Consider the following 15,954-nt stretch of genomic DNA (forward strand, 5'->3'; position numbering starts at 1 on the left):
TTATTCATCGATTTGGAATTTCTCAAACGTTAAGTACTGATCAAGGAACAATGTTTACTGGTCAATGGATTAAAAGTTTTGCAGCATCGAGAAATATTAATATAGTTACTTCGACTCCCTATTATGCACAGGCTAATGGGTAGGTAGAAGTAGCAAATAAAATTTTAATAAGTCTGATTAAAAAGCATATCGGAAATAGGCCTCGAACATGGCATGAAACTTTAAGCCAAGTATTATGGGCTTATCGAAATTCACCAAGGGGTTCGACAGGTACTTTACCATTTAAGTTAGTATATGGTCATGATGCAATACTACCATTAGAAATTAATTTGAACACTTTAAGAGTATCGAGACAAAATGATTTGCCAGTTGATGATTATTGGAATGCAATGTTCGATGAGTTGAATGAATTAGACTCAGAACGAATTTTGGCACTTGATAATATGATTGGACAAAAAGAAAGTATTGCTCAAAGTTATAATCGTTGAATCAAGGAAAAGTCTTTTAATGTAGGTGAATTGGTCTTGAAAGTTATTTTGCCAATGGAAAAGAAATTGAGATTTCTTGGTAAGTGGTCCCATACTTGGGAAGGCCCATTCCAAGTAATGAGAACATATTCTGGAAATGCTTACCAGATTAAAGATATTGAATCAGAAAGAGTAATTAATTCGGTTAATGGAAAATACTTGAAGCAATACTATTGTTGACAAAAGTAGAAATTTAACATGCATATGTCTAGAAAAGATGGAAGTTGTTACAAAAAATGGAGTTAGAAATAAAAAAGAAATTCAAGGTGCCACTAGTTTTGCCAAATCGGAGCGTAGCTTTGCCCTTTTGTTTTTCAGAATTGAAAGCACTTCAATTTGTTTGAACTTATCAGCTTGAATTTTCTCTAGTTGTCTTTCATATTCTTCCTGCTTGGTATCAATTGAGACAAGTTTCTGAATAAGGTGACGTTGTTCTTGTTGGGCTGTGGCCAGAAGTTTAGCTATGGTGGCTCGATTTCGGCGTATGGTGGCAAGCTGTTCCTGAATCTGAGTTAATTCTGCTTCGAGTCTTGCTTCTTCTTGATCATGAAAAGCTTGAATAGAAATAGCATGGGAGATTATCAGATCAAATTCCTCACGAGAGGTTTGGATTGGTTGAGCATTTGCAAAAAAATCTTTTATATTAGATTTGATAGTGGCTTCTTCAGTTTCAGCCTCTTGGAGTTGAAATTGAGATGCAACACTATCATTGAGAAGTTGTTTGAATTCTTGAATTGAGGCTGAATTTGGTGTGTTAGTTGGAAGTTCAAAGGAAGAATTCAAAAGATCAGCCAGGAGTCGATTGAGAATTGGATCATTAACCCATGTGGTAGGTGGATGATCCAAGAGTTTAATGAGTGATCGAAGTTGTTCTCGAGTGCCAGGATCTAGTTCGAATGAAGGCCTTGATATTGTAGGTCTTGAGATTGCTGGTACAGGCACTGGTACTTTATTTTCTTGGATAACTTTATTTAAAATTGAAATCAAGTTGTCCAAAGTAGCACTGGTAGGGGTGGTAGAAGCACTCTCTGTTCCAGGTCTTGGTCCAGAGGGAGTTTGAAGATCGATCTGGAGTGAAGGACTGGGCACTTTGCGAGGAGTTTCTAAGACCTTAGATCGAGAGAAATCTAAATTGGTGGTGTCAGCAATTCTAGAAGCCGAGTTAGAATCTGGGGCCGCCTGGTTTTCTGCAGAGAATGCAGCTTGATTGTTTGGTGAAATTGACTCAAGTATATGAGTCTCTTCTGGAGAATACTGCAAGGGATTTGCTGTTGGGTCAACCACCTGTGTTGTATGGAGATGAGGTGGAAAAGCAGCTGGAATTGACTGAATAGGCCCTGTGAATTGAATTGAATCATGCGATGTGGAGTGTTCTGGATCATTTTGTTGTTGCAGAATTGGTTGATCAAGAACCCCAGTGGATGAAATTGAGTGGGCAACATTGGTAGGCTGGTATAAAAGGTACACAATTATGAGTTTGAAATTTATTTTAAATCAAATATAATATGTGTAGAAAAAATTGTGCTACCTGAGGAAGTCTGGATCTTCGTACTAGTTGAGAGCCAGGGTCAGAATCAGCTGCATCTTCCGATTGGGAGGAGGCAGCAAGAGTGTCTTTGTTGGTTGGTTCACTTTCATCAGCGCTTTCGCTTGATGATGGCAGCACTAACTGATAAAAAGTTCAGAACCAATTATGGTTAAGAAAATACAATTTGAAGAACATTTTGAGTTCAAAGAAAGAGTTATGAATAGAAGAGTTACTCTTCGAGAGGTTTTGGTAGGAGTTCTTCTGCTCTTATGTGGTGGTGGTCGAGCAGCATCAGCTTTCCTTTTGTGAGTTCTTTTTGGGAAACTCTCAGTGACAGCCGTTCGAATAGCAGTTTGTTGAATTTCTTCTAAGATACGGGTGTACCTTGAATAATAAGCAGCCCACCATTCGAAACAAGACTTGGTGATGAATGAACTACGTTCATAGATCAAGAAGTTGAAGCGGTCTCTTCGTTTTTGATTTTTTAAGAGAAAAGTGTTGAAATCTTCTTGAGATAACAGAGTAATGTGACAGAATGGTTCACTATGTCGAGGTTGTGGTGTTGGAATAACTTGAGAAAATTCCAGTTGTCTGACGGTTAAGTGAGGAGTGTACAGGGTTATCTTGAACCTTTCTTTTTTATACTGTGGTAACCCTATTGGTATCACCTGAACAGCCAACAGGTTTGCCCAGGTTCGATTTGGGAGTTCACTCTCCTCATTAGTATTTGGAAAGAGCAAACGATCAAGCCAGGCAGGGCCGCAATTGCAACGCAAAAAAGGAGTAAAATTAAGTTGATCGTTGTCAAAATCTTTGCAAGAATGAAAAAAGGAGAAAACAGCCCAAAATCTGTCTTCATCTGATTGGGTGTTTGGAAAATTGGGTTTGTAATTTGATAAACGAAAACCCTCGATGTGTTGTTTATTAGTACTGCCACCTTCAGGTTTTGCCATAAAATTTTCAAAAATGGCATTAAGCCATAATTGAAGGAGCCAGAGTGGACCTCCCGTGTTGATTATTTTATTATCTCGAAAGTCACAGACAAATAGACCAAGCTCTTTAAAAATGTTTCCCAGAAGAAGCTTGGCCAAGTTGAGAACTTTTCCTTCATGTAGAAGAGCAGCCAGGGGAAGGAAGAGCTTTGACATTTGTACGCTTCGAAAACAGAACAAAATTGTATTAACCAATAAAACAAGAAGGCTACATGTTCACTGTCTGTGATTTCTGCACCATCTTCACCCATGTTGTGGGCAATGAACTCACTGTAAGAGGTGTTGAAGACAACGTTGTACTGATCCTTAGATTGCATGTCAGGGGTACAATCTGGAGAATTTATTGGGAGTCCTGTGATGGCAGCTACATCGAGGAGGGACATTCCGATCATTCCGCAAGGAAGGTGGAAGTTGTTGGTTGTCCTATTCCAGAAATAAGTCACCGCCCTAATCATCCAAGGGTATGTAGTGAGTGAAAAATGAGAAAGCCTTAGTAGTTCTTGTATTCCTAGGGCTCCCCAGATAGCACCCTTTGTGGGTTCGAGGCGTTGGTACCAATTTGTGAAATCAAACCCTTGAGGATTGATTTTTAGATTATTTCGGAAGGGTTTTTGGTTATGAAATGAGAGATGTTAAAAGATTGGTTTATTAATAAATCTTTCCCTTCAGCATTTGGGAAGAAAGAACATTTTTTGTTTGTCCTCTCAAGAGTTTCAATCGGTCCAAGGAAGCAGTGTGTATCTGCACCGATTGTGAAGGGGATTAGGATTCTGGTGTCATTGACTTGCAAATGGGGATCGTCAATGATTTCATCATTGACTTGATTAAGAATGCGAAGGGCTGACGGAGATAGTGGTGCTATTTTATGACCTTTACCCTTATCTTGAGTAGTGACATGAGAAGAGGAATCAGCCATTGTTAACACAGGAAGAAAGGTTTGGAAGTTTAAGGATTTTTTGTGTAAAGGTTCTTTGATGTAAGAAGAATTCAAGGGATAATGGGTTGCGAAAGATTTTGAACAAAGGTAAGAATGATGAATTTAAAGTACTACTGTGAACAGTTACTATGAAAGGGATACGAATAGGGGTAACTTAGTGAAGAAGACGAAGTGGTAGAAAGAGAATGCACAGGTTTCGAAAAACGTACCGAGTGGGTCAGTATTAATGGGGAGTTTAAATGATAATTATTATTGATTTGAGAACTGACATTTTCAGTTTTGGATTAAGTGTTTTATCTTCTAAATGATGTTATCGAAGGCAAACACATTAATCCAAGGGGGAAATTTGTTGATCGAAAAAATATATATATATTATTCGATGAGAGCAAGTCGATTCGGAATGAGCCAGAGATAATTTCTCGAGAGGATGCATGCGTAAGCAGGGATCGAGAATAATGAGCGCTAGCTGGATTTCGAATGACTTGTTATTCGATTAGACTTTCTCGAGAGGGAAAATCGAATTGAGCATTCGAATGGAAGGTCGAACAGTCACGGTAGTGGAACGGTTAAAGGCTTTTATCACATGAGAAAATCATGGGAAACGTCTCCAATCAAATGGCGGGATCAGTTACCAAGGGGAAAGTATTTGAAAAGTTCAAATTTGTAATTAAATATAATTAATTATAATTAATTGCTAGTTACTAAAGGTAGACTATAAGTACTAGGAAGCCTTAGGAAATCAGGGTTGGAACTTTAACTCAAAAAATACTCAAGCACACTCATATCCCCAGAAAATTCCTGAGTCTGCAATCGAGTTACTTTTTTGTAGGGTTCCTTCCATGTCTTTACTTTTTCAATTTATCTTATTGTAAACTTTATTTTTCAAGCAAGCTTATCTTTCAAGTTTTCTTTATCTTCTTTGTCTGATTTATATTTCTGCACTTTAATTTTCATGTCAAAGCCATTTGACCCATTCGAAGACATTTTACTGTTTTCTTTTAACTTCAACGCAGTCTTTTCCGATTTCAGTACATTTTCTTTTTGAAGACCTTATTCATTTGTTTCTTTTATTGCTTTATAAGTTTTAATTTATCTTTTAACCTATTACCCGTCTGATCGAAAACGTTTTGATGCACTTTTAGAAAACTGGTACCTGCAAAGAGGAGTAGGTTTCGCTCCCAGACTATTAGACATCGAACCACCATCAATGTGCTAAAAATCGACAAAACACTTATTAAAATAAAATTTAATTATAAAATAAATTTTTATAATTACTTTATTACTTTTGTTCCGTATTATAAACATATATAATAATCCTTCGATCAATTGTATATCTTGCTAATTTTTGCCCCAATGACTTTATAGTGGCATATCTTTCACAATATCACTCAACATTATTGATCACCAAAGCATATACTTCTACAATTGATCATATAATGTGTGGATTATAAATTGTTTATGGTCCTCAACTCTTATAGAATCCACATTTTAAAATAAAATAAAAAAAAATAATAAAAAAAAGAAAATGGCTTTAAGTCACCGTAAGAGAAGAGAGAGTTTGGAATTTCTCATTTTTAAAGGAAAAAAAAGCAACAAAGGAAAAGAGGAGAGGTTCGGCGTCAACAAGAGAAGAAAAGGAAAAAAAGAGCAGTTCAATGTTGCACACATTAAATTGATGAACTTGCTCTATTTTTTATGAAATTTTAATATGTTATTTCTGGTGTAGAGATGAATATTAAGATACCCATTTTGTGGACGATTTATGTTGTTTCTATTAGTTTTAATGATGTGTTTTGTTGATTGTTAAGATGTCCTAGTACTATTAGAAAGACTGATTGTGTACCTATTATTTTGATAGTGAAAGATTTTATTGGATTGGATCCCGTGGATTTTTGTCCCTCTTTTTAGAAGTTTTCTCATGATAAAAATTGTAAGAAAAAGTATATGGAACCAACTCCAAATCAGCCAAGAATGGAACAACTTAATTAATTATAAATATAATAATTAGTTTTATTTATTTATGATTTAAAATATTGGTTATTAAATGTTTCACCACATTCAAATTAGGAAGAGATACGTTCAGTATCATTGCAACGTGAATCACAGAAACTGATTCAATTAGCTTCCGTCTCTTCACCCTCTTTTCCTCTCCAAATGCCAAAAACATGATAAATCAAAAAATATATTCAGAACCATCCAATTTACAAAGAAAAGAAACATCCTAATGCCTAGTATAAACACCATCCACGTAAAGATTTTGGATTCACCTAAAGGCATTTGGCTGATTTTTGTCTGGTACCCTTTTGGTTCCCTATCATTGTTGAAATTGTAATGTTTGATTATTTAATTTTTGCTACTATATTTATTGCTTAGAGTATCATTGAAGTTGCCTATTTAATTGCACATGTTGTGGAAAAATTATTTTAGTACTTCCATTGCTAGGCATATTCTTATTTGAACCTCGATTTTTTTCCCAACAAAGTGATATCTAGAGTTTTGGTTGTTTATTTCTGTGTTGATTAAATGGAGAAAAATATTCCATGGCTAAATATGGTCAAATTGAATTCCAGAAATTACTTGACTTGGAAGACCCCAATGAAAGATATGTCGTACAGCAAGGACTTGTATGATCATGTGGAGGGGAATAAATCTAAAGATATCAAATCCGATGTTAAATGGAAGAAGTTGATTCAGAAGATAGTTGTTTTGATTAGGCAATGCCTTGATCTTAACGTGTATCTACATATTGACTCCGAAACTAATGTCCAGAAGATGTGGAAGAAATTGAAGGAGTTATATGAGAGGAAGAATGTACAAAACAAAGCATTCTTAATTCAGAAGCTAGTCAATAAAAAATACATTGAAGGTAAATCAATACCAGAACACTTAGCATAATTCGGGAGACTGTGAACTAACTGACAAATAATGACATCACTTTAAATGATGAATTACAAGCGTTGTTATTGTTGAGTTCTTTGCCTGATAGTTGAAAAGTTCTGGTTGTGACATTAACTAATTCAACTCCAAAAGAAAAGTTGACATTAGCAATGGTTAAAGAAAGCATGTTGAATGAAGAAGTCAAAAGAAAAGAGCAAGGTTTGATTAATACCTCCTCTTATTTAGAAGTACTTGTTTCAGAATCATGGGAGAGAAGTCAAAGCGAAAAATCTCACGGTTCTGACAGGTTAAAGAGTTGAAGCAAATCAAGAGAAAAGTACAAGTCAAGAAAAGAGTTCATTTGTCACCACTGTGGCAAGCCGGAGCATATCAAGAGGTATTGTAAGTTCTTGAAAAGAGAACAATCAAGAAAAAGAAACAAAGACAAAGATAAAGATAGTGATAAAGAGACTGCTGCGATTGTTTATGAAGATGTTCGTATCACCTATGGTGAAAATTATGTTAATCTTGTCTGTGATGATTTTATTTGAATTATGGACTTTGATGTCTCATGTCATGTCACTCCGAGACGTGAATTTTTCACTTCCTATACTGTTAAAAATTTTGACAAGATCAAATTAAGAGATAAAGGAGTGTTTCATATCATTGGTATGGGTGATGTGTGGCTTGAAACCAACATGGGATGCAAGTTGCAATTAAAGAATGTTAGGTATGCGCTAGATATGTGGTTTAATATGATTTCAGTGAAGGCATTGGATCAAGAGGAATATTGCACTTTTTTTGGTTGTGAAAAGTACAAGATTATCAAACTGGCTCTCATTGTTACTAAAGAAGACAATAGCCTCACTACACTATATCGATTGCAAGCAAAGTTGTGCAAAGAAGAGGTGAATATAGCTGATAATTTCTCCTCTAATTTGTGACATATGTGTCTTGGTCACTTGCACTTTTTTTGGTAGTGAAAATAATAAGATTATCAAACTGGTTCTCATTGTTGTTAAAGAAGACAATAGCCTCACTACTCTATACGATTGCAAGCAAAGTTGTGCAAAAAAGAGGTGAATATAGCTGATGATTCCTCATCTGATTTGTGGCATATGTGTCTTGGTCACTTGAATAAGAAAAGACTAAACATCTTAGCCAAGAAGCACTCACTTCCAGTGAAAAGTACAACTTTAAATACTTGTACTTATTATTTTTTTTGGAAAGCATGCTAGAGTATCATTTCATAGTTCGGACCTCATAGAAAATCACATGTTCTAGATTTTGTTCACACTAATGTTTGTACTATGAATGCTAAAACACTAGGCAATGCATTATACTTTATTATTTTTATTGATAATTATTCTCAAAAAGTGTAAACTTTTGTTTTGAAATCTAAAGACTAGGTGTTCGATATCTTCAAACACTTTCATGTAAGTGTTGAAAAAGAAACAGAAAAAAATTGAAATATTTTTTAGCAGATAATGGTAGTGAATACAGGAGTCTGTTTGAAGAGTATTGTAGAGGATATGGGATCAAGCTTGAGAATACGGTTCCTAAGACTCCTCAACATAAAGGAGTTGCATAGAGAATGAATCGCACTATCAATGAAAGAGTCAAGTGTATGCTCTCTCATGCAAAGTTGCCTAAATCTTTTTTAGTTGAAGCGATGAGTACGGCGATAGATTTGATCAACCTTTCTCCTTCAGCTCCAGTAAATGATGATGTTCCAGAGAAAGTTTAGAGAATGAAAGATGTCTATTATAGTCACTTGTGAGCATTTGGTTGTAGGGCCTTTGTTCACATTCCAAGAGATAAAAGGTCCAAACTTGATGGAAAGTCAAAGTAGTGTATCTTCATGGATTATAGTCACGAAGACTTTGGTTACGGATTATGGAATACGGTAAGTAAAAAAAAATTAGAAGTCGAGATGTAATATTTCTTGAAGACCAAAATATTAAAGATTTTGAAAAGACAAATAAACTAACAATATCTATTAGATGTTCTGCTGATGATGAACCTGATCTTTTTATTAGACCTCCTATTGAAGGGGAAGATGTACAAGTTGATAATAATGGTGATGGTTTGCATGATGAACTTACACCTCAACCTGAGGTGTCAGATGTTGAAATTCTACTTGAACCACCAGTTGAGCATGAATTGAGAAGATCTACTATAGAGCATCATCCTTCTTAGAGATACTCTCCCATGAGTATGTGATGAACACTGAGACTGAGGAGTCAAAGAGCTACCAGAAAGTTATGTCTGATTAGCATAATAAAGATTGGCTGAAGGCCGTGCAAGAAATGAAATCCTTGCATAAGAATAATACATTTAAATTGGTGATGCTGCCAAAAGATAAGAGAGCATTCAAGAACAAATGGGTGTTTAAATTGAAAGCAGATGAAATACTTCACGACCAAGGTACAAAGCTTGGTTGGTTGTAAAAGGCTTTGAACATAAGAAATGTATTCATTCTGAAGAGATTTTCTCTCCAGTTGTGAAGATGTCCTCGATTCGAGTTGTTCTTGGATTAGTAGTTAGCTTGAATTTAAAGGTTGAGCAGCTTTACGTGAAGACTGTGTTCCTTCATGGTGACATAGATAAAAAAATTTATATGGAACAATCAGAGGGTTTTGAGGTTAAAGGAAAAGAGCACCTTATATGCAAGTTGAAGAATAGCTTATATGGGCTGAAGCAAATGCCAATGCAGTAGTACACGAAGTTTGATTCCTTCATAGAAGATCATGTGTATAGTAAGATTTCTTCTGATCGTTGTGTGTATGTTATGAAATTCTCTGATGATGACTTTATAATTCTCTTGATTTATGTTGATAACATATTGATTGTTGGTCATGACACTAAGAAAATTGAAAGTCTTGAGAAAGACTTGAACAGATCCTTTGCTACAAAGGATTTGGATCTTACAAAGAAAATACTTGGCGTGAGTATCACTCGTGATAGAAAGAATGGAAAATTGTGGTTGTCGCAGCAGAAGTATATTGAGAAAATTTTAAAGAGGTTTAGCATGAGTAATTCCAAACCTGTTATTACTTCACTTATTAGTCATTTCAAGCTAAGTTCGTAGCAATGTCTTGCATGTGAGAAAGAAAAAGAAGAAATGAAGTTTAAATTAATGGGTCTCTCATCTTATAAACTCCTCACTCTTCCTTGTTTTCTTGATGTGGGACTAACTTTATGCACTCCTCACACTTGCAACATTAATAATCTCTCTCCTCAAGTGTGAGCCTCCACATCAAGCATCAACTCTATCTCTTTCTAGTTCATCCACCACACATTTGAGTATTCGTCCATCACACTGCGAGACACACCGCCCGGACCACGCATTCTTCACCTTGAATACTCCTTAAACCACCAGACCGACTAACTATCGGCTCTGATACCACTTGTTGGGCCACTGCGAGGAGCTCTCGACCATCGTGGAGACTTCGGGAAGGAACCAAATGAGAGAATATAAGATGAGAAGACACTACATCTAACTCAACCTTAAGGTATTAAGTTAATAGGTCTTCCTTATAAACTCCTCACTCCTCACACTTGCAATATTAACAATTTGTTGGTGAGTCCCCAACTCAAGTGGAACCTACATTTTAAAACAAAACAAAAAATAATAAAAAAAAGTGTCTTTAAGCCACACTAAGAGAAGAGAGAAAGTTTGGAATCTCTCTTTTTTTTAAAAAAAAGAAAAGCAACAGAAGAGAGAGAGAGGAGAAAGGTTCGGTGTCGAAAAAAGAAGAAAAGGGAAAAAAGACAGTCCAATGTTGCACATATTAAATTGGTAAACTTGTTCAATTTTTTTATAAAATTTTAGTATGTTATTTCTGATGTAGAGATGAACATTAGGATATAACATGCTAGTTGTATTATCATCTCTTTTGTCTGATTTAAAATACCCACTTTATAAAGGGTTTATGTTGTTTTTATCCATTTTGATGATGTATTTTGTTGATTCTTAAAATGTCTTAGTACTATTAGAAAAACTGATAGTGTACCCATTATTTTTATAATAAAAGATTGAGTAAAGTATCGTTTTTGTCCCCAACGTTGGGGTAAGTCCTATTTGTGTCCCTAACGTTTAAATCGTCCTATTTGTATCCTTAACGTTTATAAAAGCGATTCAATGTTATCCTACTATCAATTATACTAACAAATCAGATTATATTTTTCAATTATTCTCACTTGGATGTATTCATTCTCAATTAGGTCTCACTTGGATGTGTTCGATTTTAATATTATACCCACTATTTGTGTTAAGATTCAATTATATCCCTAGAAAAATGAATTATGTAAATGTTGTAGGAATTAGTTTCAACATTTGATGAGCTATATTTCGGAGTAGATCATCGATTCTATCCTAGACATTTGTATTCTAACTTTAAGAAGAGATTTTTAAAACTCAAACTAAAGCACTCATGATGTATAATTGACGACAGGATAACATTGAATCACTTTTACAAACGTTAGGAATACAAATAGAACGATTCAAACGTTAGGGACACAATAGGATTTACCCCAAATGTTAGGAACAAAAACGATACTTTACTCTAAAAGATTTTAGCAGAATAGGTTCTTTAAATTTTTTGTCTCTCATTTTGAAGATTTTTACAATAAAATTTTGATATTTAATTATTTAATTTTTACCATTATATTTATTATTTGGAATATCTTTAGAGTTGTGTATTTAATTATATAGATTGTGAAAATTTTATTTTGATATTTCTGCTGTTAGATAAATTCTTATCTAAATTTCGGTTGTTTTTCACAACATAAACTAAAAGTGGATTGTTATTTCTATTATTAAATTTGATATTGTTATTCTACTAAAGTGAACATTATAACTATTTTGTCTAGAAACGGGATTTGTTTAGATGAAAAATATTAACAATTTAATTTGTCAATCATACTTTTTTTTTAATTTAGTGATATCTATGATTCTTTAAAAAAATAATAGATTAATTTGTCATTCATTTGTTTTTGTTTTATTAAAGATTAATTTATCTAATATTCTTTTTTTTTTGAAGTAAAAAATGCTCAACACAAAAAAGGTGGAGCAGAAGTCTAGTAGCAAACAATTCAAAGTACACACCAAACCAGACAATTTAAAAAAGTAAAAGACCTTCTAGTCATCTTCGGCAGTGCCATCAACAACCAAGAGGTTAGCCACCAAGCCACTCATCGGATAGCATAAACGACCTATTTATAATTTCCGCCACACCTGAGGCTTGATTATTGAAGACTCGACCATTTCTTTCTAGCCAAATAGCCCAAAGGACAGCAAAGAAACCCACGAACCATCTTCTCCTCTCATTCTTTCTCTGTGAAGCATTCGTCCAACTCTCAAAGTGTTGCTTGAGTGTACCTGGCATAGTCCATATCCTTCCGAGGGCGAAAAGCCAAGCACACCACACCTGCCATGTGAGCTCACAGCCAATAAATAGATGAAAAGCAGACTCAACAGACTTACAGCATAAGACACACATATTATCATGCTGATCAATGACACCTAATCTGCTTAGTCGTTCCTTAGTACTCACTCTCTCAACCAATACAAACCAAGAAAATAACTCGACCCGTGGCGGTACAAAACCCTTCCAAATAGCACTAGTGAAACTATAGCTTGTTATTTCCTCCGGGAGAACTGCTTCCTGCAACACCTGTACAAAGGATTTAGTAGAAAAAATACCAGTTTTATCAAATTTCCAGACCACCCTGTCCTCTCTCTCATTTGTTAGCCTCACAGGCTGCAAGGCTTCATGTAGTTGGTTTAACAGATTCAACTCCCATTGGAATAACTCTCTCCTCCATTGAAAGCTCCATATCCAATCTAGCCCATCCCAGAACCCGCAGTCCCCGATAACAGATCCTTTAAGGTTTGAGACCGAGAAAAGTCTGGGAAACTTCTCTTTCAATATACCACTAGGTAACCAGGCATCCTCCCAAAACTTGATCATTCTGCCATTCCCGGCATCCATAGACAAGCCTCTGATCATTTTCTCTCTGATACGTGGCTCTCGGATTTGGAGCTGACAGATATCCTTCCATGGACCCCCTCTGGTAGGGACAGGCTGGCCACACAGCATCTCAGAAGGGTTCATGCTATGACAAGAGCATACAATTCTCTTCCACAAGGGGCAATCTTCTTTCGAAAACCTCCACCACCACTTAAACAGCAGGGCTGTATTCCTGATCACTGCATCTCCCACTCCCAATCCACCCGCCTTTCTAGAAGCCATCACAACCTCCCATCTCACTAGTGGCATCCCACCCTTCCCATCCTCATTACTCCATAAGAACCATCTTTGTAGCGAGATTAACTTCTCCGCTACTGCCTTCGGCATCCTGTATAAGCTAAGATAGTATATGGGCAAGCTATTGAGAACAGCTTTAATGAGGACTAGCTTTCCCGCTTTATTGAGGGTCTTTGCCTTCCACAAACTCAACTTTTCTTCCACCTTATCAATCACCGGTTTCCAAGTCTTAACTAATCTTGGATTTGCTCCCAGAGAGAATCCCAAGTATCGGACGGGTAAAGAGGCTTCCTTGCAGCCCAGCAAATGACACATCTTCTGCGTCCAACGCTGTTCACAATTAACTGGAATAAAACTTGACTTCTCAAAATTAATACACAGTCCAGACATCATCTCAAAGCAACGTAGAAGCCGCTTGTAATTCCTGATAGTCTCTTCTTCTGGAGGACAGAAAAGGATAGTATCATCCGCAAACTGCAAGTGCGACAGCTCAATGTTATCCCGTCCAACCAACATCGGAGAGATACGCCCATTCCTCACTGCCTCCCCAATCATTCTATGGAGTACATCAACAACTAGCACAAACAGAAAAGGCGACAAAGGATCTCCTTGGCGTAGGCCCCTTTCCATTTTGAAAGTCTTAGATGGGGACCCATTGATAAGCACAGACATAGACGCAGAACATACACACTCCTTAATCCACCCCCTCCATCGATTGCCAAATCCCATCTTCTGTAGAACTATATCTATAAAACTCCATTTGACCCTATCATAAGCTTTTTGAAAGTCCAGTTTAATTATCGCTGAGCTCCTTTTCCTTGCCTTAACCCACTGCACAGTCTCACAGGCAATCAAAGCTCCATCATGAATTTTTCTTCCTTGTACAAAGGCACTCTGAGTCTCACCTACTAACCCTGGCATCACGTGCCGCATCCTCCGAACCATCACTTTAGATATAACCTTATACACACAACCTACCATACTAATTGGTCGAAGATCTTTTATTTCAGTCGCTCCAATAAACTTTGGTGCCAATGCCACCCAAGTAACATTTGAATCCCTAGGCAGTCTAGCTGACCGGAAGAACCCCAACACGGCTTCAATGAATTCTCTCCCTACTTCATCCCAACACTTCTTTATGAAGTTCATATTATACCCGTCACACCCTGGTGCTTTTGTGGATTCACAATCCCACACTGCATTCTTGATTTCTTCAGCAGTGGGCATTAGTTCCAGTCCTGTCGCCTCTTCCTCAGATATCTGTCTCACCAACCCATCCCGAAAGCCTATATTAGGGGACGGCTCCTGATGGTACAAGTCCTTATAGAAGCCTCTTATAGCAACCTTAATCCGGGATTGATTTCTCACTAATCTCCCATGGATCCTCAAGGCATCAATCCGATTGTTCCTCCTCCGTGCTGAGGCTATATTATGGAAGTACCTAGTGTTTTTGTCCATCTCCTTAGCATGCTTGGATCGTGACATCTGCTTCCAATGTATCTCCTTCCTGATATACCATATCTTGCAAGAGCTCACAAGCGCCTTCCTCCTTGCTTCCACTGTTCCATCATGCACTCCGTTACTCACCATATCATCGACTTTTCTAATTTCCTCTTCAAACCTATTAATCCTCAAGTCCATATCGCCAAAGTTCTGTCGATGCCATCTGCGCAGTGGCACCGTCATAGCCTTTAGCTTGTCCAAGAACTGAGTCTCCCCTAAGCTCCTTCACCATCCTCAAGAAACCATCATGAGTAAACCAAGAATCCAGACTCCGGAAAGGCCTTGGGCCCCCTTCCATCCTTGTGACATCCATAATCATTGGACAATGGTCCGACAAGCCTCTTGGTCCTCCCCGTAATCTAGTTTCAGGAAACTCTTCTAACCACTCCAAACTCACCAAAGCTCTATCGATACGACTACATGACCGGCCCCTGAACCATGTGAACTTGCGATCAGATAAAGCTAGATCCACTAGTTCCATATCTTGTACCCAAGAGATAAAATCTGTTGCGGATGCCGACAGAGAAGTGGTCCCTTTCCTCTCCTCTATTTGAACAATCTCGTTAAAATCCCCCATAAAGCAGAAAGGTACTTGGCATAATCCGGATATGAAGCTTAACTCTTCCCAAACAATAAGCTTTTCCTCTCTAATATGTTCTCCATAAACCAAACAGAAAGCACACCGAAAATTGTTTTTTACCAGCACTCCCTCCACACATAACCATCTAACTCCTTTATAACAGTTGCTTACGCTAAACACCGTTGTATCCCACATCAACAACAGACCGCCAGAAGCACCTTCCGCTTCCACAAACTCCCAACCCACTACGTCATTACCCCACAGTTGTACAACATCAAATTTAGTCAGGAGCTCCTTTTTTGTCTCTATCAAGCCTAATATATGCAAATTAAATTTCTTCCTAAAATTTTTTACCATACCCAATTTTCCAATTCCCGCCAACCCCCTAACATTCCAGGATGAAAAATTCATTTTAAAACAGTTGTACACACCTTTTTTCGTTTTTTCGGACGGCTTCTTCTAATTTTCTCTTTCAGTTTAGCTTGCTTTTTCTTCAATGCTATTGCCTCATTCTGCTCCTGAAGTATTCTCATGATATCATCTTCCTCATCATATGGCTCAGCTCCAGATTCCACAGCTAAAGTCCAGGCCTTCCTATTTTCTTCCATGACTTCTTTCCTGTTAATTTCAGAAGTTTCAGAACCAGCGTCCTCCTCAGCATCAAGGCGTTCATCCCCCACATTGTCCATGTCTTCCCCAGTCCCCGCACTTCCCATCACCAGTGTCTCCGTCACTCTC

This window comes from Arachis hypogaea, chromosome 11 (genome assembly GCF_003086295.3).
Source record: "Arachis hypogaea cultivar Tifrunner chromosome 11, arahy.Tifrunner.gnm2.J5K5, whole genome shotgun sequence".
Taxonomy (NCBI): Eukaryota; Viridiplantae; Streptophyta; class Magnoliopsida; order Fabales; family Fabaceae; genus Arachis; species Arachis hypogaea.